The following is a 25,964-nucleotide window of genomic DNA, read 5'->3' as shown; positions in this document are numbered from 1 at the left end:
CCTGTAAAGAAGAGGATTTGTCACCCAGAACTTCCACTGGAATATCTCTCCGGGCTGAGGTGAGGAAGGAAAAAAGGAGTGGGGGACGGGACAGGAGGGGTATCTCAGGCAGGGCAATGGAAAGCTTCCAGAAGAGCGCCCGTGGCCAGGACCATCCTGGCTGACCTGCAGGCACCAAGTTGCCCTGCGTGCTGTCGCTGGTGTGCCTCCACGGCCCTTCCTCTAGGCTTTCAAGCCCTTGTACATATTCAGGTGTTTCACCTGGGAAGGGTGGGAACAGTTGAGCAGCAGCTGGCCTGGGGCTCAGCTCACGTTTACTCACAGAGGGCTCGGCACGGTCCCCCAGCTTTGCAATAAGGACGCTCCTTGCGTGGGCGGGCGGGACTTCTGGCTGTATGGGAGATGATTCCCCACCTCTGACCAATTTCAGAATTGTTTACCACTGCAGCAAGTGCCTTGGTAGTGTTTTCCTCTGTATAACTGTTAGGTTCAGGTTTTTTTTTCTTTTTTGGTTCAAGTTAGATATTATTCCTCTTTTATGTATTTATGGATATAAGCATGGAAATAATTCATTCTTATAAATACATCAGTGTGAATGGAAGAACTTTTTTTTCTGTATTATTTTTACATTTTATTTTTAAAAAATTTGAAATTTAATTTTATTCATTTTTTTACAGTAGTTTATTATTAGTTATCTATTTTATGCATAAACATGTATACAGGCCAATCCCAATCTCCCAACTCATCCCACAACCACCACACCATGGCTTCCCCCACTTTGTGTCCATACGTTTGTTCTCTACTTCTGTGTCTCTATTTCTGCCCTGCAAACCAGTTCATCTGTACCATTTTTCTAGGTTCCACATATAGGCCTTAATATACAATATTTGTTTTTCTCTTTCTGACTTACTTCACTCTGCATGACAGTCTCTAGATCCATCAACTTCTCTACAAATGACCCAGTTTCATTCCTTTTTATGGCTGAGTAATATTCCATTTTATATATGTACCACATCTTTATCCATTCCTCTGTCTGTGGCCATTTAGGTTGCTTCCATTACCTGGCTATTGTAAATAGTGCTGCAATGAACATTGTGGTGAATGTGTCTTTGTGATTTATGGTTTTCTCTGGGTATATGCCCAGAAGTGGGATTGCTGGATCCTATGGTAATTCTCTTTTTAGTTTTTTAAAGGAACCTCCATACTGTTCTCCATAGTGACTGTATCAATTTACATTCCCACCAATAGCGGAAGAGGGTTCCTTTTGTCCACACCCTCCCCAGAATTTGTTGTTTGTAGATTATCTGATGATGCCGATTCTAACAGGTGTGAGGTCTTACCTCATTGTAGTTTTGATTTGCATTTCTCTAATAATTAGTGATGTTGAGCAGCTTTTCATGTGCGTCTTGGCCATCTCTGTGTCTTCTTTGAAGAAACGTCTCTTTAGATCTTCTGCCCATTTTTGTATTGGGTTGTTTGTTTTATTAATATTAAGCTGCATGAGCTGTTTATATATATTGGAGATTAAACCTTTGTCCATTGATACGTTTGTTAACGTTTTACCCCATTCTGAGGGTTGCCTTTTTCCATTCCCGTATTTTTAACAAAGAAAGAAAGCAAGCAAAAGAAGCAGAACACTAATGTGCGTGAAATATGCCTCTTGAAACTGTCGTTTTGAAATATGGACGTCTTTTGAATTTTTTGGTCGATATATGACCCCAGGATTTGTTTTCAGGGCAGGTGTCATTTACAGGCCTGTAATGATTTGGAATATCCACTGATCATTAGCGCTGGGATTAAAGCTGCTGTTGTGTGAAACGGCCACAAGTGGCAGCAGTTCTCCCTTACCAAATCTGGTTAATAGGGCAGCAGAGCCTCAATGGAAGTCGCGTTCTAGATTGGAATGTAGAACGGAATGTGCCAGGAGAAAGCCCCTCAAGTTTGTCTCTCTACTTCTTGTTCGTGTTTTTAATTTAATTTTTTATTTTTTATTACAGCAAGTTTGAGTACAACGTTTAGCTTGTTGTAGGTGTGCAAGAGGTGGTTCTTTACACATATACATATGTCTGTACTTCCTGGGAACCTTTTCCCATGTACGTTATGACAGAATGTTGAGTAGTCTTCTCTTGGTACTCCGTAGGTCTTTGGTGATTATATACTTCTACTGTGTTTGTATATGTCTGTTAACCCCAATATCGTAATGAATTCAATCCTCACACCTTTCCTTTGGTGAACCATAAGTTTGTTTAATGAATCTGTGATTGCCCTTCTCCGTGGAAATATCTGCCCTGGTATCAATTTATAGGTAACACCTATAAGTGATATGATATGATATGTGTCTTTCACTTTCTGACTTACTCCAAGTCACGTGATTACCTCTAGACTCATCTACGGTGCTGCAAATGGCATTGTGTACTTTTTTCCCTTGGCGAATATTCTGTCTTAGCGAGGTCCATTTTCTGCAATGTGATTCCCTGAGGGCTGAGGATTAGCTGACCTGGGCAGCCTGACCCTGCCGGCAAGCCCTCCCCAGGTGTGCCTGTGTTGAGGGCAATATAAACAGCACTCCAGTCAGCAATAGCACCTGCAGCTGTGCCTGACTCCATATTCTCTGCACCATCAGCAGTCTCGGGGCTGTGCTGGTGGGAAGTTTTGAGGGTCCACGGCTGTGTGGTTGGTCGGGTGTGAGTGGGGCTCTGCTGGATTTTCGGCAGGAGTTGCCAGGCTGCCACCTGTAAACAAGAGGATGTGTCACCCATAACTTCCACTGGAATATCTCTCCGGGCTGAGGTGAGGAAGGAAAAAAAGGAGTGGGGGCCGTGACAGGAGGGGTATCTCAGGCAGGGCAATTGAAAGCTTCCAGAAGAGCGCCCGAGGCCAGGACCATCCTGGCTGACCTGCAGGCACCAAGTTCGCCTGCGTGCTGTCGCTGGTGTGGCTCCACAGCCCTTCCTCTAGGCTTTCAAGCCCTTGTACATATTCAGGTGTTTCACCTGGGAAGGGTGGGAACAGTTCAGCAGCAGCTGGCCTGGGGCTCAGCTCACGTTTACTCACAGAGGCCTCGGCACGGTCCCCCAGCTTTGCAATAAGGACGCTCCTTGCGTGGGCGGGCGGGGCTGCTGGCTGTATGGGAGATGATTCCCCACCTCTGACCAATTTCAGAATTTTTTACCACTGGAGCAAGTGCCTTGGTCGTGTTTTCCTCTGTATAACTGTTAGGTTCATTTTTTTTTTCTTTTTTGGTTCAAGTTAGATTTTATTCCTCTTTTATGTATTTATGGGTATAAGCATGGAAATAATTCATTCTTATAAATACATCAGTGTGAATGGAAGAACTTTTTTTCTGTATTATTTTTACATTTTATTTTTAAAAAATTTGAAATTTAATTTTATTTATTTTTTTATACAGTAGGTTATTATTAGTTATCTATTTTATGCATAAACATGTATACAGGTCAATCCCAATCTCCCAACTCATCCCACCACCACCACCCCATGGCTTCCCCCACTTTGTGTCCATACGTTTGTTCTCTACCTCTGTGTCTCTATTTCTGCCCTGCAAACCAGTTCATCTGTACCATTTTTCTAGGTTCCACATATAGGCATTAATATACAATATTTGTTTTTCTCTTTCTGACTTACTTCACTCTGCATGACAGTCTCTAGATCCATCAACTTCTCTACAAATGACCGTTTCATTCCTTTTTATGGCTGAGTAATATTCCATTTTATATATGTACCACATCTTTATCCATTCGTCTGTCTCTGGCCATTTACGTTGCTTCCATTACCTGGCTATTGTAAATAGTGCTGCAATGAACATTGTGGTGAATGTGTCTTTGTGATTTATGGTTTTCTCTGGGTATATGCCGAGAAGTGGGATTGCTGGATCCTATGGTAATTCTCTTTTTAGTTTTTTAAAGGAACCTCCATACTGTTCTCCATAGTGACTGTATCAATTTACATTCCCACCAATAGCGGAAGAGGGTTCCTTTTGTCCACACACTCCCCAGAATTTGTTGTTTGTACATTATCTGATGATGCCGATTCTAACAGGTGTGAGGTCTTACCTCATTGTAGTTTTGATTTGCATTTCTCTAATAATTAGTGATGTTGAGCAGCTTTCCATGTGCGTCTTGGCCATCTCTGTGTCTTCTTTGAAGAAACGTCTCTTTAGATCTTCTGCCCATTTTTGTATTGGGTTGTTTGTTTTATTAATATTAAGCTGCATGAGCTGTTTATATATATTGGAGATTAAACCTTTGTCCATTGATTCGTTTGTGAACGTTTTCGCCCATTCTGAGGGTTGCCTTTTTCCATTCCCGTTTTTTTAACAAAGAAAGAAAGAAAGCAAAAGAAGCAGAACACTAATGTGCGTGAAATATGCCTCTTGAAACTGTCGTTTTGAAATATGGACGTCTTTTGAATTTTTTGGTCGATATATGACCCCAGGATTTGTTTTCAGGGCAGGTGTCATTTACAGGCCTGTAATGATTTGGAATATCCACTGATCATTAGCGCTGGGATTAAAGCTGCTGTTGTGTGAAACGGCCACAAGGTGGCAGCAGTTCTCCCTTACCAAATCTGGTTACTAGGGCAGCAGAGCCTCAATGGAAGTCGCGTTCTAGATTGGAATGTAGAACGGAATGTGCCAGGAGAAAGCCCCTCAAGTTTGTCTCACTACTTCTTGTTCGTGTTTTTAATTTAATTTTTTATTTTTTATTACAGCAAGTTTGAGTACAACGTTTAGCTTGTTGTAGGTGTGCAAGAGGTGGTTCTTTTACACATAAACATATGTCTGTTCTTCCTGGGATCCTTTTCCCATGTACGTTATGACAGAATGTTGAGTAGTCTTCTCTTGGTACTCCGTAGGTCTTTGGTGATTATATACGTCTACTGTGTTTGTATATGTCTGTTAACCCCAATATCGTAATGAATTCAATCCTCACACCTTTCCTTTGGTGAACCATAAGTTTGTTTAATGAATCTGTGATTGCCCTTCTCCGTGGAAATATCTGCCCTGGTATCAATTTATAGGTAACACCTATAAGTGATATGATATGATATGTGTCTTTCACTTTCTGACTTACTCCAAGTCACGTGATTACCTCTAGACTCATCTACGGTGCTGCAAATGGCATTGTGTCCTTTTTTTCCTTGGCGAATATTCTGTCTTAGCTAGGTCCATTTTCTGCAATGTGATTCCCTGAGGGCTGAGGATTAGCTGACCTGGGCAGCCTGACCCTGCCGGCAAGCCCTCCACAGGTGTGCCTGGGTTGAGGTCAATATAAACAGCACTCCAGGCAGCAATAGCCCCTGCAGCTGTGCCTGACTCCATATTCTCTGCACCAGCAGCAGTCTCGGGGCTGTGCTGGTGGGAGGGTGTGAGGGTCCACGCCTTTGTGGGTGGCCCGGTGTGAGTGGGGCTCTGCTGGATTTTCGGCAGGAGATGCCAGGCTGCCACCTGTAAAGAAGAGGATGTGTCACTCATAACTTCCACTGGAATATCTCTCCGGGCTGAGGTGAGGAAGGAAAAAAGGAGTGGGGGCCGGGACAGGAGGGGTATCTCAGGCAGGGCAATGGAAAGCTTCCAGAAGAGCGCCCGTGGCCAGGACCATCCTGGCTGACCTGCAGGCACCAAGTTGGCCTGCGTGCTGTCGCTGATGTGCCTCCACGGCCCTTCCTCTAGGCTTTCAAGCCCTTGTACATATTCAGGTGTTTCACCTGGGAAGGGTGGGAACAGTTCAGCAGCAGCTGGCCTGGGGCTCAGCTCACGTTTACTCACAGAGGCCTCGGCACGGTCCACCAGCTTTGCAATAATGACGCTCCTTGCGTGGGCGGGCGGGGCTGCTGGCTGTATGGGAGATGATTCCCCACCTCTGACCAATTTCAGAATTGTTTACCACTGGAGCAAGTGCCTTGGTCGTGTTTTCCTCTGTATAACTGTTAGGTTCAGTTTTTTTTTTCTTTTTTGGTTCAAGTTAGATTTTATTCCTCTTTTATGTATTTATGGATATAAGCATGGAAATAATTCATTCTTATAAATACATCAGTGTGAATGGAAGAACATTTTTTTCTGTTTTATTTTTACATTTTATTTTTAAAAATTTTGAAATTTAGTTTTATTTATTTTTTTTATACAGTAGGTTATTATTAGTTATCTATTTTATGTATAAACATGTATACAGGTCAATCCCAATCTCCCAACTCATCCCACCACCACCACCCCATGGCTTCCCCCACTTTGTGTCCATACGTTTGTTCTCTACCTCTGTGTCTCTATTTCTGCCCTGCAAACCAGTTCATCTGTACCATTTTTCTAGGTTCCACATATAGGCCTTAATATACAATATTTGTTTTTCTCTTTCTGACTTACTTCACTCTGCATGACAGTCTCTAGATCCATCAACTTCTCTACAAATGACCCAGTTTCATTCCTTTTTATGGCTGAGTAATATTCCATTTTATATATGTACCACATCTTTATCCATTCGTCTGTCTGTGGCCATTTAGGTTGCTTCCATTACCTGGCTATTGTAAATAGTGCTGCAATGAACATTGTGGTGAATGTGTCTTTGTGATTTATGGTTTTCTCTGGGTATATGCCCAGAAGTGGGATTGCTGGATCCTATGGTAATTCTCTTTTTAGTTTTTTAAAGGAACCTCCATACTGTTCTCCATAGTAACTGTATCAATTTACATTCCCACCAATAGCGGAAGAGGGTTCCTTTTGTCCACACCCTCCCCAGAATTTGTTGTTTGTAGATTATCTGATGATGCCGATTCTAACAGGTGTGAGGTCTTAACTCATTGTAGTTTTGATTTGCATTTCTCTAATAATTAGTGATGTTGAGCAGCTTTTCATGTGCGTCTTGGCCATCTCTGTGTCTTCTTTGAAGAAACGTCTCTTTAGATCTTCTGCCCATTTTTGTATTGGGTTGTTTGTTTTATTAACATTAAGCTGCATGAGCTGTTTATATATATTGGAGATTAAACCTCTGTCCATTGATTCGTTTGTGAACGTTTTCGCCCATTCTGAGGGTTGCCTTTTTCCATTCCCGTTTTTTTAACAAAGAAAGAAAGAAAGCAAAAGAAGCAGAACACTAATGTGCGTGAAATATGCCTCTTGAAACTGTCGTTTTGAAATATGGACGTCTTTTGAATTTTTTGGTCGATATATGACCCCAGGATTTTTTTTCAGGGCAGGTGTCATTTACAGGCCTGTAATGATTTGGAATATCCTCTGACCATTAGCGCTGGGATTAAAGCTGCTGTTGTGTGAAACGGCCAAAAGGTGGCAGCAGTTCTCCCTTACCAAATCTGGTTACTAGGGCAGCAGAGCCTCAATGGTAGTCACGTTCTAGATTGGAATGTAGAACGGAATGTGCCAGGAGAAAGCCCCTCAAGTTTGTCTCACTACTTCTTGTTCGTGTTTTTAATTTAATTTTTTATTTTTTATTACAGCAAGTTTGAGTACAACGTTTAGCTTGTTGTAGGTGTGCAAGAGGTGGTTCTTTTACACATATACATATGTCAGTTCTCCCTGGGATCCTTTTCCCATGTACGTTATGACAGAATGTTGAGTAGTCTTCTCTTGGTACTCCGTAGGTCTTTGGTGATTATATACGTCTACTGTGTTTGTATATGTCTGTTAACCCCAATATCGTAATGAATTCAATCCTCACACCTTTCCTTTGGTGAACCATAAGTTTGTTTAATGAATCTGTGATTGCCCTTCTCCGTGGAAATATCTGCCCTGGTATCAATTTATAGGTAACACCTATAAGTGATATGATATGATATGTGTCTTTCACTTTCTGACTTACTCCAAGTCACGTGATTACCTCTAGACTCATCTACGGTGCTGCAACTGGCATTGTGTCCTTTTTTTCCTTGGCCAATATTGTCTCTTAGCGAGGTCCATTTTCTGCAATATGATTCCCTGAGGGCTGAGGATTAGCTGACCTGGGCAGCCTGACCCTGCCGGCAAGCCCTCCCCAGGTGTGCCTGGGTTGAGGTCAATACAAACAGCACTTCAGGCAGCAATAGCCCCTGCAGCTGTGCCTGACTCCATATTCTCTGCACCATCAGCAGTCTCGGGGCTGTGCTGGTGGGAGGGTGTGAGGGTTCACGGCTTTGTTGGTGGCCCGGTGTGAGTGGGGCTCTGCTGGATTTTCGGCAGGAGTTGCCAGGCTGCCACCTGTAAAGAAGAGGATGTGTCACCCATAACTTGCACTGGAATATCTCACCGGGCTGAGGTGAGGAAGGAAAAAAAGGAGTGGGGGCTGGGACAGGAGGGGTATCTCAGGCAGGGCAATGGAAAGCTTCCAGAAGAGCGCCCGTGGCCAGGACCATCCTGGCTGACCTGCAGGCAACAAGTTGGCCTGCGTGCTGTCGCTGGTGTGGCTCCACGGCCCTTCATCTAGGCTTTCAAGCCCTTGTACATATTCAGGTGTTTCACCTGGGAAGGGTGGGAACAGTTCAGCAGCAGCTGGCCTGGGGCTCAGCTCACGTTTACTCACAGAGGCCTCGGCACGGTCCCCCAGCTTTGCAATAAGGACGCTCCTTGCGTGGGCGGGCGGTGCTGCTGGCTGTATGGGAGATGATTCCCCACCTCTGACCAATTTCAGAATTGTTTACCACTGGAACAAGTGCCTTGGTAGTGTTTTCCTCTGTATAACTGTTAGGTTCAGTTTTTTTTTTTTTTTGGTTCATGTTAGATTTTATTCCTCTTTTATGTATTTATGGATATAAGCATGGAAATAATTCATTCTTATAAATACATCAGTGTTAATGGAAGAACTTTTTTTTCTGTATTATTTTTACATTTTATTTTTAAAAAATTTGAAATTTAATTTTATTTATTTTTTTATACAGTAGGTTATTATTAGTTATCTATTTTATGCATAAACATGTATACAGGCCAATCAAAATCTCCCAACTCATCCCACCACCACCACCCCATGGCTTCCCCCACTTTGTGTCCATACGTTTGTTCTCTACCTCTGTGTCTCTATTTCTGCCATGCAAACCAGTTTATCTGTACCATTTTTCTAGGTTCCACATATAGGCATTAATATACAATATTTGATTTTCTCTTTCTGATTATTTCACTCTGCATGACAGTCTCTAGATCCATCAACTTCTCTACAAATGACCGTTTCATTCCTTTTTATGGCTGAGTAATATTCCATTTTATATATGTACCACATCTTTATCCATTCGTCTGTCTGTTGCCATTTAGGTTGCTTCCATTACCTGGCTATTGTAAATAGTGCTGCAATGAACATTGTGGTGAATGTGTCTTTGTGATTTATGGTTTTCTCTGGGTATATGCCCAGAAGTGGGATTGCTGGATCCTATGGTAATTCTCTTTTTCGTTTTTTAAAGGAACCTCCATACTGTTCTCCATAGTGACTGTATCAATTTACATTCCCACCAATAGCGGAAGAGGGTTCCTTTTGTCCACACCCTCCCCAGAATTTGTTGTTTGTAGATTATCTGATGATGCCGATTCTAACAGGTGTGAGGTCTTACCTCATTGTAGTTTTGATTTGCATTTCTCTAATAATTAGTGATGTTGAGCAGCTTTTCATGTGCGTCTTGGCCATCTCTGTGTCTTCTTTGAAGAAACGTCTCTTTAGATCTTCTGCCATTTTTGTATTGGGTTGTTTGTTTTATTAATATTAAGCTGCATGAGCTGTTTATATATATTGGAGATTAAACCTTTGTCCATTGATTCGTTTGTGAACGTTTTCGCCCATTCTGAGGGTTGCCTTTTTCCATTCCCGTTTTTTTAACAAAGAAAGAAAGAAAGCAAAAGAAGCAGAACACTAATGTGCGTGAAATATGCCTCTTGAAACTGTCGTTTTGAAATATGGACGTCTTTTGAATTTTTTGGTCGGTATATGACCCCAGGATTTGTTTTCAGGGCAGGTGTCATTTACAGGCCTGTAATGATTTTGAATATCCACTGACCATTAGCACTGGGATTAAAGCTGCTGTTGTGTGAAACGGCCACAAGGTGGCAGCAGTTCTCCCTTACCAAATCTGGTTACTAGGGCAGCAGAGCCTCAATGGAAGAAGCGTTCTAGATTGGAATGTAGAACGGAATGTGCCAGGAGAAAGCCCCTCAAGTTTGTCTCACTACTTCTTGTTCGTGTTTTTAATTTAATTTTTTATTTTTTATTACAGCAAGTTTGAGTACAACGTTTAGCTTGTTGTTGGTGTGCAAGAGGTGGTTCTTTTACACATATACATATGTCTGTTCTTCCTGGGAACCATTTCCCATGTACGTTATGACAGAATGTTGAGTAGTCTTCTTTTGGTACTCCATAGGTCTTTGGTGATTATATACTTCTACTGTGTTTTTATATGGCTGTTAACCCCAATATCGTAATGAATTCAATCCTCACACCTTTCCTTTGGTGAACCATAAGTTTGTTTAATGAATCTGTGATTGCACTTCTCCGTGGAAATATCTGCCCTGGTATCAATTTATAGGTAACACCTATAAGTGATATGATATGATATGTGTCTTTCACTTTCTGACTTACTCCAAGTCACGTGATTACCTCTAGACTCATCTACGGTGCTGCAAATGGCATTGTGTCCTTTTTTTCCTTGGCGAATATTCTGTCTTAGCGAGGTCCATTTTCTGCAATGTGATTCCCTGAGGGCTGAGGATTAGCTGACCTGGCCAGCCTGACCCTGCCGGCAAGACCTCCCCAGGTGTGCCTGGGTTGAGGTCAATATAAACAGCACTCCAGGCAGCAATAGCCCCTGAAGCTGTGCCTGACTCCATATTCTCTGCACCATCAGCAGTCTCTGGGCTGTGCTGGTGGGAGGGTGTGAGGGTCCACGGCTTTGTGGGTGGCCCGGTGTGAGTGGGGCTCTGCTGGATTTTCTGCAGGAGTTGCCAGGCTGCCACCTGTAAAGAAGAGGATGTGTCACCCATAACTTCCACTGGAATATCTCTCCGGGCTGAGGTGAGGAAGGAAAAAAAGGAGTGGAGGACGAGACAGGAGGGGTATCTCAGGCAGGGCAATGGAAAGCTTCCAGAAGAGCGCCCGTGGCCAGGACCATCCTGGCTGACCTGCAGGCACCAAGTTGGCCTGCGTGCTGTCGCTGGTGTGGCTCCACGGCCCTTCCTCTAGGCTTTCAAGCCCTTGTACATATTCAGGTGTTTCACCTGGGAAGGGTGGGAACAGTTCAGCAGCAGCTGGCCTGGGGCTCAGCTCACGTTTACTCACAGAGGCCTCGGCACGGTCCCCCAGCTTTGCAATAAGGACGCTCCTTGCGTGGGCGGGCGGGGCTGCTGGCTGTATGGAAGATGATTCCCCACCTCTGAGCAATTTCAGAATTGTTTACCACTGGAGCAAGTGCCTTGGTAGTGTTTTCCTCTGTATAACTGTTAGGTTCAGTTTTTTTTTTTTTGGTTCAAATTAGATTTTATTCCTCTTTTATGTATTTATGGATATAAGCATTTAAATAATTCATTCTTATAAATACATCAGTGTAAATGGAAGAACTATTTTTCTGTTTTATTTTTACATTTTATTTTTAAAAATTTTGAAATTTAATTTTATTTATTTTTTTATACAGTAGGTTATTATTAGTTATCTATTTTATGCATAAACATGTATACAGGTCAATCCCAATCTCCCAACTCATCCCAACACCACCACCCCATGGCTTCCTCCACTTTGTGTCCATACGTTTGTTCTCTACCTCTGTGTCTCTATTTCTGCCCTGCAAACCAATTCATCTGTACCATTTTTCTAGGTTCCACATATAGGCATTAATATACAATATTTGTTTCTCTCTTTCTGACTTACTTCACTCTGCATGACAGTCTCTAGATCCATCAACTTCTCTACAAATGACCGTTTCATTCCTTTTTATGGCTGAGTAATATTCCATTTTATATATGTACCACATCTTTATCCATTCCTCTGTCTGTTGCCATTTAGGTTGCTTCCATTACCTGGCTATTGTAAATAGTGTTGCAATGAACATTGTGGTGAATGTGTCTTTGTGATTTATGGTTTTCTCTGGGTATATGCCCAGAAGTGGGATTGCTGGAACCTGTGGTAATTCTCTTTTTAGTTTTTTAAAGGAACCTCCATACTGTTCTCCATAGTGACTGTATCAATTTACATTCCCACCAATAGCGGAAGAGGGTTCCTTTTGTCCACACCCTCCCCAGAATTTGTTGTTTGTAGATTATCTGATGATGCCGATTCTAACAGGTGTGAGGGCTTACCTCATTGTAGTTTTGATTTGCATTTCTCTAATAATTAGTGATGTTGAGCAGCTTTTCATGTGCGTCTTGGCCATCTCTGTGTCTTCTTTGAAGAAACGTCTCTTTAGATCTTCTGCCCATTTTTGTATTGGGTTGTTTGTTTTATTAATATTAAGCTGCATGAGCTGTTTATATATATTGGAGATTAAACCTTTGTCCAAAGATTCGTTTGTGAACGTTTTCGCCCATTCTGAGGTTTGCCTTTTTCCATTCCCGTTTTTTTAACAAAGAAAGAAAGAAAGCAAAAGAAGCAGAACACTAATGTGCGTGAAATATGCCTCTTGAAACTGTCGTTTTGAAATATGGACGTCTTTTGAATTTTTTGGTCGATATATGACCCCAGGATTTGTTTTCAGGGCAGGTGTCATTTACAGGCCTGTAATGATTTGGAATATCCACTGACCATTAGCGCTGGGATTAAAGCTGCTGTTGTGTGAAACGGCCACAAGGTGGCAGCAGTTCTCCCTTACCAAATCTGGTTACTAGGGCAGCAGAGCCTCAATGGAAGAAGCGTTCTAGATTGGAATGTAGAACGGAATGTGCCAGGAGAAAGCCCCTCAAGTTTGTCTCACTACTTCTTGTTCGTGTTTTTAATTTAATTTTTTATTTTTTATTACAGCAAGTTTGAGTACAACGTTTAGCTTGTTGTTGGTGTGCAAGAGGTGGTTCTTTTACACATATACATATGTCTGTTCTTCCTGGGAACCATTTCCCATGTACGTTATGAGAGAATGTTGAGTAGTCTTCTTTTGGTACTCCGTAGGTCTTTGGTGATTATATACTTCTACTGTGTTTTTATATGTCTGTTAACCCCAATATCGTAATGAATTCAATCCTCACACCTTTCCTTTGGTGAACCATAAGTTTGTTTAATGAATCTGTGATTGCCCTTCTCCGTGGAAATATCTGCCCTGGTATCAATTTATAGGTAACACCTATAAGTGATATGATATGATATGTGTCTTTCACTTTCTGACTTACTCCAAGTCACGTGATTACCTCTAGACTCATCTACGGTGCTGCAAATGGCATTGTGTCCTTTTTTTCCTTGGCCAATATTCTCTCTTAGCGAGGTCCATTTTCTGCAATGTGATTCCCTGAGGGCTGAGGATTAGCTGACCTGGGCAGCCTGACCCTGCTGGCAAGCCCTCCCCAGGTGTGCCTGGGTTGAGGTCAATATAAACAGCACTCCAGGCAGCAATAGCCCCTGCATCTGTGCCTGACTCCATATTCTCTGCACCATCAGCAGTCTCGGGGCTGTGCTGGTGGGAGGGTGTGAGGGTCCACGGCTTTGTGGGTGGCCCGGTGTGAGTGGGGCTCTGCTGGATTTTCGGCAGGAGTTGCCAGGCTGCCACCTGTAAAGAAGAGGATGTGTCACCCATAACTTCCACTGGAATATCTCTCCGGGCTGAGGTGAGGAAGGAAAAAAAGGAGTGGGGGCCGAGACAGGAGGGGTATCTCAGGCAGGGCAATGGAAAGCTTCCAGAAGAGCGCCCGTGACCAGGACCATCCTGGCTGACCTGCAGGCACCAAGTTGGCCTGCGTGCTGTCGCTGGTGTGGCTCCACGGCCCTTCCTCTAGGCTTTCAAGCCCTTGTACATATTCAGGTGTTTCACCTGGGAAGGGTGGGAACAGTTCAGCAGCAGCTGGCCTGGGGCTCAGCTCACGTTTACTCACAGAGGCCTAGGCACGGTCCCCCAGCTTTGCAATAAGGACGCTCCTTGCGTGGGCGGGCGGGGCTGCTGGCTGTATGGGAGATGATTCCCCACCTCTGACCAATTTCAGAATTGTTTACCACTGGAGCAAGTGCCTTGGTAGTGTTTTCCTCTGTATAACTGTTAGGTTCAGTTTTTTTTTTTTTTGGTTCAAGTTAGATTTTATTCCTCTTTTATGTATTTATGGATATAAGCATGGAAATAATTCATTCTTATAAATACATCAGTGTGAATGGAAGAACTTTTTTTTCTGTTTTATTTTTACATTTTATATTTAAAAAAATTGAAATTTAATTTTATTTATTTTTTTATACAGTAGGTTATTATTAGTTATCTATTTTATGCATAAACATGTATACAGATCAATCCCAATCTCCCAACTCATCCCACCACCACCACCCCATGGCTTCCCCCACTTTGTGTCCATACGTTTGTTCTCTACCTCTGTGTCTCTATTTCTGCCCTGCAAACCAGTTCATCTGTATCATTTTTCTAGGTTCCACATATAGGCCTTAATATACAATATTTGTTTTTCTCTTTCTAACTTACTTCACTCTGCATGACAGTCTCTAGATCCATCAACTTCTCTACAAATGACCGTTTCATTCCTTTCTATGGCTCAGTAATATTCCATTTTATATATGTACCACATCTTTATCCATTCGTCTGTCTGTGGCCATTTAGGTTGCTTCCATTACCTGGCTATTGTAAATAGTGCTGCAATGAACATTGTGGTGAATGTGTCTTTGTGATTTATGGTTTTCTCTGGGTATATGCCCAGAAGTGGGATTGCTGGATCCTATGGTAATTCTCTTTTTAGTTTTTTAAAGGAACCTCCATACTGTTCTCCATAGTGACTGTATCAATTTACATTCCCACCAATAGCGGAAGAGGGTTCCTTTTGTCCACACCCTCCCCAGAATTTGTTGTTTGTAGATTATCTGATGATGCCGATTCTAACAGGTGTGAGGTCTTACCTCATTGTAGTTTTGATTTGCATTTCTCTAATAATTAGTGATGTTGAGCAGCTTTTCATGTGCGTCTTGGCCATCTCTGTGTCTTCTTTGAAGAAACGTCTCTTTAGATCTTCTGCCCATTTTTGTATTGGGTTCTTTGTTTTATTAATATTAAGCTGCATGAGCTGTTTATATATATTGGAGATTAAACCTTTGTCCATTGATTCGTTTGTGAACGTTTTCGCCCATTCTGAGGGTTGCCTTTTTCCATTCCCGTTTTTTTAACAAAGAAAGAAAGAAAGCAAAAGAAGCAGAACACTAATGTGCGTGAAATATGCCTCTTGAAACTGTCGTTTTGAAATATGGACGTCTTTTGAATTTTTTGGTCGGTATATGACCCCAGGATTTGTTTTCAGGGCAGGTGTCATTTACAGGCCTGTAATGATTTGGAATATCCACTGACCATTAGCGCTGGGATTAAAGCTGCTGTTGTGTGAAACGGCCACAAGGTGGCAGCAGTTCTCCCTTACCAAATCTGGTTACTAGGGCAGCAGAGCCTCAATGGAAGAAGCGTTCTAGATTGGAATGTAGAACGGAATGTGCCAGGAGAAAGCCCCTCAAGTTTGTCTCACTACTTCTTGTTCGTGTTTTTAATTTAACTTTTTATTTTTTATTACAGCAAGTTTGAGTACAACGTTTAGCTTGTTGTTGGTGTGCAAGAGGTGGTTCTTTTACACATATACATATGTCTGTTCTTCCTGGGAACCATTTCCCATGTACGTTATGAGAGAATGTTGAGTAGTCTTCTTTTGGTACTCCGTAGGTCTTTGGTGATTATATACTTCTACTGTGTTTTTATATGTCTGTTAACCCCAATATCGTAATGAATTCAATCCTCACACCTTTCCTTTGGTGAACCATAAGTTTGTTTAATGAATCTGTGATTGCCCTTCTCCGTGGAAATATCTGCCCTGGTATCAATTTATAGGTAACACCTATAAGTGATATGATATGATATGTGTCTTTCACTTTCTGACTTACTCCAAGTCACGTGATTACCTCTAGACTCATCTACGGTGCTGCAAATGGCATTGTGTCCTTTTTTTCCTTGGCGAATATTCTGTCTTAGCGAGGTCCATTTTCTGCAATGTGATTCCCTGAGGGCTGAGGATTAGCTGACCTGGGCAGCCTGACCCTGCCGGCAAGCCCTCCCCAGGTGTGCCTGGGTTGAGTTCAATATAAACAGCACTCCAGGCAGCAATAGCCCCTGCATCTGTGCCTGACTCCATATTCTCTGCACCATCAGCAGTCTCGGGGCTGTGCTGGTGGGAGGGTGTGAGGGTCCACGGCTTTGTGGGTGGCCCGGTGTGAGTGGGGCTCTGCTGGATTTTCGGCAGGAGTTGCCAGGCTGCCACCTGTAAAGAAGAGGATGTGTCACCCATAACTTCCACTGGAATATCTCTCCGGGCTGAGGTGAGGAAGGAAAAAAAGGAGTGGGGGCCGAGACAGGAGGGGTATCTCAGGCAGGGCAATGGAAAGCTTCCAGAAGAGCGCCCGTGGCCAGGACCATCCTGGCTGACCTGCAGGCACCAAGTTGGCCTGCGTGCTGTCGCTGGTGTGGCTCCACGGCCCTTCCTCTAGGCTTTCAAGCCCTTGTACATATTCAGGTGTTTCACCTGGGAAGGGTGGGAACAGTTCAGCAGCAGCTGGCCTGGGGCTCAGCTCACGTTTACTCACAGAGGCCTCGGCACGGTCCCCCAGCTTTGCAATAAGGACGCTCCTTGCGTGGGCGGGCGGGGCTGCTGGCTGTATGGGAGATGATTCCCCACCTCTGAACAATTTCAGAATTGTTTACCACTGGAGCAAGTGCCTTGGTAGTGTTTTCCTCTGTATAACTGTTAGGTTCAGTTTTTTTTTTTTTTGGTTCAAGTTAGATTTTATTCCTCTTTTATGTATTTATGGATATAAGCATTTAAATAATTCATTCTTATAAATGCATCAGTGTGAAAGGAAGAACTTTTTTTTCTGTTTTATTTTTACTTTTTATTTTTAAAAATTTTGAAATTTAATTTTATTTATTTTTTTTATACAGTAGGTTATTATTAGTTATCTATTTTATGCATAAACATGTATACAGGTCAATCCCAATCTCCCAACTCATCCCAACACCACCTCCCCATGGCTTCCTCCACTTTGTGTCCATACGTTTGTTCTCTACCTCTGTGTCTCTATTTCTGCCCTGCAAACCAGTTCATCTGTACCATTTTTCTAGGTTCCACATATAGGCATTAATATACAGTATTTGTTTTTCTGTTTCTGACTTACTTCACTCTGCATGACAGTCTCTAGATCCATCAACTTCTCTACAAATGACCGTTTCATTCCTTTTTATGGCTGAGTAATATTCCATTTTATATATGTACCACATCTTTATCCATTCCTCTGTCTGTGGCCATTTAGGTTGCTTCCATTACCTGGCTATTGTAAATAGTGTTGCAATGAACATTGTGGTGAATGTGTCTTTGTGATTTATGGTTTTCTCTGGGTATATGCCCAGAAGTGGGATTGCTGGAACCTGTGGTAATTCTCTTTTTAGTTTTTTAAAGGAACCTCCATACTGTTCTCCATAGTGACTGTATCAATTTACATTCCCACCAATAGCGGAAGAGGGTTCCTTTTGTCCACACCCTCCCCAGAATTTGTTGTTTGTAGATTATCTGATGATGCCGATTCTAACAGGTGTGAGGGCTTACCTCATTGTAGTTTTGATTTGCATTTCTCTAATAATTAGTGATGTTGAGCAGCTTTTCATGTGCGTCTTGGCCATCTCTGTGTCTTCTTTGAAGAAACGTCTCTTTAGATCTTCTGCCCATTTTTGTATTGGGTTGTTTGTTTTATTAATATTAAGCTGCATGAGCTGTTTATATATATTGGAGATTAAACCTTTGTCCAAAGATTCGTTTGTGAACGTTTTCGCCCATTCTGAGGTTTGCCTTTTTCCATTCCCGTTTTTTTAACAAAGAAAGAAAGAAAGCAAAAGAAGCAGAACACTAATGTGCGTGAAATATGCCTCTTGAAACTGTCGTTTTGAAATATGGACGTCTTTTGAATTTTTTGGTCGATATATGACCCCAGGATTTGTTTTCAGGGCAGGTGTCATTTACAGGCCTGTAATGATTTGGAATATCCACTGACCATTAGCGCTGGGATTAAAGCTGCTGTTGTGTGAAACGGCCACAAGGTGGCAGCAGTTCTCCCTTACCAAATCTGGTTACTAGGGCAGCAGAGCCTCAATGGAAGAAGCGTTCTAGATTGGAATGTAGAACGGAATGTGCCAGGAGAAAGCCCCTCAAGTTTGTCTCACTACTTCTTGTTCGTGTTTTTAATTTAATTTTTTATTTTTTATTACAGCAAGTTTGAGTACAACGTTTAGCTTGTTGTTGGTGTGCAAGAGGTGGTTCTTTTACACATATACATATGTCTCTTCTTCCTGGGAACCATTTCCCATGTACGTTATGAGAGAATGTTGAGTAGTCTTCTTTTGGTACTCCGTAGGTCTTTGGTGATTATATACTTCTACTGTGTTTTTATATGTCTGTTAACCCCAATATCGTAATGAATTCAATCCTCACACCTTTCCTTTGGTGAACCATAAGTTTGTTTAATGAATCTGTGATTGCCCTTCTCCGTGGAAATATCTGCCCTGGTATCAATTTATAGGTAACACCTATAAGTGATATGATATGATATGTGTCTTTCACTTTCTGACTTACTCCAAGTCACGTGATTACCTCTAGACTCATCTACGGTGCTGCAAATGGCATTGTGTCCTTTTTTTCCTTGGCGAATATTCTGTCTTAGCGAGGTCCATTTTCTGCAATGTGATTCCCTGAGGGCTGAGGATTAGCTGACCTGGGCAGCCTGACCCTGCCGGCAAGCCCTCCCCAGGTGTGCCTGGGTTGAGGTCAATATAAACAGCACTCCAGGCAGCAATAGCCCCTGCATCTGTGCCTGACTCCATATTCTCTGCACCATCAGCAGTCTCGGGGCTGTGCTGGTGGGAGGGTGTGAGGGTCCACGGCTTTGTGGGTGGCCCGGTGTGAGTGGGGCTCTGCTGGATTTTCGGCAGGAGTTGCCAGGCTGCCACCTGTAAAGAAGAGGATGTGTCACCCATAACTTCCACTGGAATATCTCTCCGGGCTGAGGTGAGGAAGGAAAAAAAGGAGTGGGGGCCGAGACAGGAGGGGTATCTCAGGCAGGGCAATGGAAAGCTTCCAGAAGAGCGCCCGTGGCCAGGACCATCCTGGCTGACCTGCAGGCACCAAGTTGGCCTGCGTGCTGTCGCTGGTGTGGCTCCACGGCCCTTCCTCTAGGCTTTCAAGCCCTTGTACATATTCAGGTGTTTCACCTGGGAAGGGTGGGAACAGTTCAGCAGCAGCTGGCCTGGGGCTCAGCTCACGTTTACTCACAGAGGCCTCGGCACGGTCCCCCAGCTTTGCAATAAGGACGCTCTTTGCGTGGGCGGGCGGGGCTGCTGGCTGTATGGGAGATGATTCCCCACCTCTGACCAATTTCAGAATTGTTTACCACTGGAGCAAGTGCCTTGGTAGTGTTTTCCTCTGTATAACTGTTAGGTTCAGTTTTTTTTTTTTTGGGTTCAAGTTAGATTTTATTCCTCTTTTATGTATTTATGGATATAAGCATTTAAATAATTCATTCTTATAAATGCATCAGTGTGAATGGAAGAACTTTTTTTTCTGTTTTATTTTTACATTTTATTTTTAAAAATTTTGAAATTTAATTTTATTTATTTTTTTTATACAGTAGGTTATTATTAGTTATCTATTTTATGCATAAACATGTATACAGGTCAATCCCAATATCCCAACTCATCCCAACACCACCTCCCCATGGCTTCCTCCACTTTGTGTCCATACGTTTGTTCTCTACCTCTGTGTCTCTATTTCTGCCCTGCAAACCAGTTCATCTGTACCATTTTTCTAGGTTCCACATATAGGCATTAATATACAGTATTTGTTTTTCTCTTTCTGACTTACTTCACTCTGCATGACAGTCTCTAGATCCATCAACTTCTCTACAAATGACCGTTTCATTCCTTTTTATGGCTGAGTAATATTCCATTTTATATATGTACCACATCTTTATCCATTCCTCTGTCTGTTGCCATTTAGGTTGCTTCCATTACCTGGCTATTGTAAATAGTGTTGCAATGAACATTGTGGTGAATGTGTCTTTGTGATTTATGGTTTTCTCTGGGTATATGCCCAGAAGTGGGATTGCTGGAACCTGTGGTAATTCTCTTTTTAGTTTTTTAAAGGAACCTCCATACTGTTCTCCATAGTGACTGTATCAATTTACATTCCCACCAATAGCGGAAGAGGGTTCCTTTTGTCCACACCCTCCCCAGAATTTGTTGTTTGTAGATTATCTGATGATGCCGATTCTAACAGGTGTGAGGGCTTACCTCATTGTAGTTTTGATTTGCATTTCTCTAATAATTAGTGATGTTGAGCAGCTTTTCATGTGCGTCTTGGCCATCTCTGTGTCTTCTTTGAAGAAACGTCTCTTTAGATCTTCTGCCCATTTTTGTATTGGGTTCTTTGTTTTATTAATATTAAGCTGCATGAGCTGTTTATATATATTGGAGATTAAACCTTTGTCCAAAGATTCGTTTCTGAACGTTTTCGCCCATTCTGTGGTTTGCCTTTTTCCATTCCCGTTTTTTTAACAAAGAAAGAAAGAAAGCAAAAGAAGCAGAACACTAATGTGCGTGAAATATGCCTCTTGAAACTGTCGTTTTGAAATATGGACGTCTTTTGAATTTTTTGGTCGATATATGACCCCAGGATTTGTTTTCAGGGCAGGTGTCATTTACAGGCCTGTAATGATTTGGAATATCCACTGACCATTAGCGCTGGGATTAAAGCTGCTGTTGTGTGAAACGGCCACAAGGTGGCAGCAGTTCTCCCTTACCAAATCTGGTTACTAGGGCAGCAGAGCCTCAATGGAAGAAGCGTTCTAGATTGGAATGTAGAACGGAATGTGCCAGGAGAAAGCCCCTCAAGTTTGTCTCACTACTTCTTGTTCGTGTTTTTAATTTAATTTTTTATTTTTTATTACAGCAAGTTTGAGTACAACGTTTAGCTTGTTGTTGGTGTGCAAGAGGTGGTTCTTTTACACATATACATATGTCTGTTCTTCCTGGGAACCATTTCCCATGTACGTTATGAGAGAATGTTGAGTAGTCTTCTTTTGGTACTCCGTAGGTCTTTGGTGATTATATACTTCTACTGTGTTTTTATATGTCTGTTAACCCCAATATCGTAATGAATTCAATCCTCACACCTTTCCTTTGGTGAACCATAAGTTTGTTTAATGAATCTGTGATTGCCCTTCTCCGTGGAAATATCTGCCCTGGTATCAATTTATAGGTAACACCTATAAGTGATATGATATGATATGTCTCTTTCACTTTCTGACTTACTCCAAGTCACGTGATTACCTCTAGACTCATCTACGGTGCTGCAAATGGCATTGTGTCCTTTTTTTCCTTGGCGAATATTCTGTCTTAGCGAGGTCCATTTTCTGCAATGTGATTCCCTGAGGGCTGAGGATTAGCTGACCTGGGCAGCCTGACCCTGCTGGCAAGCCCTCCCCAGGTGTGCCTGGGTTGAGGTCAATATAAACAGCACTCCAGGCAGCAATAGCCCCTGCATCTGTGCCTGACTCCATATTCTCTGCACCATCAGCAGTCTCGGGGCTGTGCTGGTGGGAGGGTGTGAGGGTCCACGGCTTTGTGGGTGGCCCGGTGTGAGTGGGGCTCTGCTGGATTTTCGGCAGGAGTTGCCAGGCTGCCACCTGTAAAGAAGAGGATGTGTCACCCATAACTTCCACTGGAATATCTCTCCGGGCTGAGGTGAGGAAGGAAAAAAAGGAGTGGGGGCCGAGACAGGAGGGGTATCTCAGGCAGGGCAATGGAAAGCTTCCAGAAGAGCGCCCGTGGCCAGGACCATCCTGGCTGACCTGCAGGCACCAAGTTGGCCTACGTGCTGTCGCTGGTGTGGCTCCACGGCCCTTCCTCTAGGCTTTCAAGCCCTTGTACATATTCAGGTGTTTCACCTGGGAAGGGTGGGAACAGTTCAGCAGCAGCTGGCCAGGGGCTCAGCTCACGTTTACTCACAGAGGCCTCGGCACGGTCCCCCAGCTTTGCAATAAGGACGCTCCTTGCGTGGGCGGGCGGGGCTGCTGGCTGTATGGGAGATGATTCCCCACCTCTGACCAATTTCAGAATTGTTTACCACTGGAGAAAGTGCCTTGGTAGTGTTTTCCTCTGTATAACTGTTAGGTTCAGTTTTTTTTTTTTTTTGGTTCAAGTTAGATTTTATTCCTCTTTTATGTATTTATGGATATAAGCATGGAAATAATTCATTCTTATAAATACATCAGTGTGAATGGAAGAACTTTTTTTTCTGTTTTATTTTTACATTTTATATTTAAAAAATTTGAAATTTAATTTTATTTATTTTTTTATACAGTAGGTTATTATTAGTTATCTATTTTATGCATAAACATGTATACAGATCAATCCCAATCTCCCAACTCATCCCACCACCACCACCCCATGGCTTCCCCCACTTTGTGTCCATACGTTTGTTCTCTACCTCTGTGTCTCTATTTCTGCCCTGCAAACCAGTTCATCTGTACCATTTTTCTAGGTTCCACATATAGGCCTTAATATACAATATTTGTTTTTCTCTTTCTGACTTACTTCACTCTGCATGACAGTCTCTAGATCCATCAACTTCTCTACAAATGACCGTTTCATTCCTTTCTATGGCTGAGTAATATTCCATTTTATATATGTACCACATCTTTATCCATTCGTCTGTCTGTGGCCATTTAGGTTGCTTCCATTACCTGGCTATTGTAAATAGTGCTGCAATGAACATTGTGGTGAATGTGTCTTTGTGATTTATGGTTTTCTCTGGGTATATGCCCAGAAGTGGGATTGCTGGATCCTATGGTAATTCTCTTTTTAGTTTTTTAAAGGAACCTCCATACTGTTCTCCATAGTCACTGTATCAATTTACATTCCCACCAATAGCGGAAGAGGGTTCCTTTTGTCCACACCCTCCCCAGAATTTGTTGTTTGTAGATTATCTGATGATGCCGATTCTAACAGGTGTGAGGTCTTACCTCATTGTAGTTTTGATTTGCATTTCTCTAATAATTAGTGATGTTGAGCAGCTTTTCTTGTGCGTCTTGGCCATCTCTGTGTCTTCTTTGAAGAAACGTCTCTTTAGATCTTCTGCCCATTTTTGTATTGGGTTCTTTGTTTTATTAATATTAAGCTGCATGAGCTGTTTATATATATTGGAGATTAAACCTCTGTCCATTGATTCGTTTGTGAACGTTTTCGCCCATTCTGAGGGTTGCCTTTTTCCATTCCCGTTTTTTTAACAAAGAAAGAAAGAAAGCAAAAGAAGCAGAACACTAATGTGCGTGAAATATGCCTCTTGAAACTGTCGTTTTGAAATATGGACGTCTTTTGAATTTTTTGGTCGGTATATGACCCCAGGATTTGTTTTCAGGGCAGGTGTCATTTACAGGCCTGTAATGATTTGGAATATCCACTGACCATTAGCGCTGGGATTAAAGCTGCTGTTGTGTGAAACGGCCACAAGGTGGCAGCAGTTCTCCCTTACCAAATCTGGTTACTAGGGCAGCAGAGCCTCAATGGAAGAAGCGTTCTAGATTGGAATGTAGAACGGAATGTGCCAGGAGAAAGCCCCTCAAGTTTGTCTCACTACTTCTTGTTCGTGTTTTTAATTTAATTTTTTATTTTTTATTACAGCAAGTTTGAGTACAACGTTTAGCTTGTTGTTGGTGTGCAAGAGGTGGTTCTTTTACACATATACATATGTCTGTTCTTCCTGGGAACCATTTCCCATGTACGTTATGAGAGAATGTTGAGTAGTCTTCTTTTGGTACTCCGTAGGTCTTTGGTGATTATATACTTCTACTGTGTTTTTATATGTCTGTTAACCCCAATATCGTAATGAATTCAATCCTCACACCTTTCCTTTGGTGAACCATAAGTTTGTTTAATGAATCTGTGATTGCCCTTCTCCGTGGAAATATCTGCCCTGGTATCAATTTATAGGTAACACCTATAAGTGATATGATATGATATGTGTCTTTCACTTTCTGACTTACTCCAAGTCACGTGATTACCTCTAGACTCATCTACGGTGCTGCAAATGGCATTGTGTCCTTTTTTTCCTTGGCGAATATTCTGTCTTAGCGAGGTCCATTTTCTGCAATGTGATTCCCTGAGGGCTGAGGATTAACTGACCTGGGCAGCCTGACCCTGCCGGCAAGCCCTCCCCAGGTGTGCCTGGGTTGAGTTCAATATAAACAGCACTCCAGGCAGCAATAGCCCCTGCATCTGTGCCTGACTCCATATTCTCTGCACCATCAGCAGTCTCGGGGCTGTGCTGGTGGGAGGGTGTGAGGGTCCACGGCTTTGTGGGTGGCCCGGTGTGAGTGGGGCTCTGCTGGATTTTCGGCAGGAGTTGCCAGGCTGCCACCTGTAAAGAAGAGGATGTGTCACCCATAACTTCCACTGGAATATCTCTCCGGGCTGAGGTGAGGAAGGAAAAAAAGGAGTGGGGGCCGAGACAGGAGGGGTATCTCAGGCAGGGCAATGGAAAGCTTCCAGAAGAGCGCCCGTGGCCAGGACCATCCTGGCTGACCTGCAGGCACCAAGTTGGCCTGCGTGCTGTCGCTGGTGTGGCTCCACGGCCCTTCCTCTAGGCTTTCAAGCCCTTGTACATATTCAGGTGTTTCACCTGGGAAGGGTGGGAACAGTTCAGCAGCAGCTGGCCTGGGGCTCAGCTCACGTTTACTCACAGAGGCCTCGGCACGGTCACCCAGCTTTGCAATAAGGACGCTCCTTGCGTGGGCGGGCGGGGCTGCTGGCTGTATGGGAGATGATTCCCCACCTCTGACCAATTTCAGAATTGTTTACCACTGGAGCAAGTGCCTTGGTCGTGTTTTCCTCTGTATAACTGTTAGGTTCAGTTTTTTTTTTTTTGGTTCAAGTTAGATTTTATTCCTCTTTTATGTATTTATGGATATAAGCATGGAAATAATTCATTCTTATAAATACATCAGTGTGAATGGAAGAACTTTTTTTTCTGTTTTATTTTTACATTTTATTTTTAAAAATTTTGAAATTTAATTTTATTTATTTTTCTTATACAGTAGGTTATTATTAGTTATCTATTTTATGCATAAACATGTATACAGGTCAATCCCAATCTCCCAACTCATCCCACCACCACCACCCCATGGCTTCCTCCACTTTGTGTCCATACGTTTGTTCTCTACCTCTGTGTCTCTATTTCTGCCCTGCAAACCAGTTCATCTGTACCATTTTTCTAGGTTCCACATATAGGCATTAATATACAATATTTGTTTTTCTCTTTCTGACTTACTTCACTCTGCATGACAGTCTCTAGATCCATCAACTTCTCTACAAATGACCGTTTCATTCCTTTTTATGGCTGAGTAATATTCCTTTTTATATATGTACCACATCTTTATCCATTCGTCTGTCTGTTGCCATTTAGGTTGCTTCCATTACCTGGCTATTGTAAATAGTGTTGCAATGAACATTGTGGTGAATGTGTCTTTGTGATTTATGGTTTTCTCTGGGTATATGCCCAGAAGTGGGATTGCTGGAACCTGTGGTAATTCTCTTTTTAGTTTTTTAAAGGAACCTCCATACTGTTCTCCATAGTGACTGTATCAATTTACATTCCCACCAATAGCGGAAGAGGGTTCCTTTTGTCCACACCCTCCCCAGAATTTGTTGTTTGTAGATTATCTGATGATGCCGATTCTAACAGGTGTGAGGGCTTACCTCATTGTAGTTTTGATTTGCATTTCTCTAATAATTAGTGA

This window comes from Mesoplodon bidens (assembly GCF_964165515.1).
Source record: "Mesoplodon bidens genome assembly, chromosome: Y".
In the NCBI taxonomy this organism is placed as follows: domain Eukaryota; kingdom Metazoa; phylum Chordata; class Mammalia; order Artiodactyla; family Ziphiidae; genus Mesoplodon; species Mesoplodon bidens.
This window is presented reverse-complemented; position numbering follows the sequence as displayed.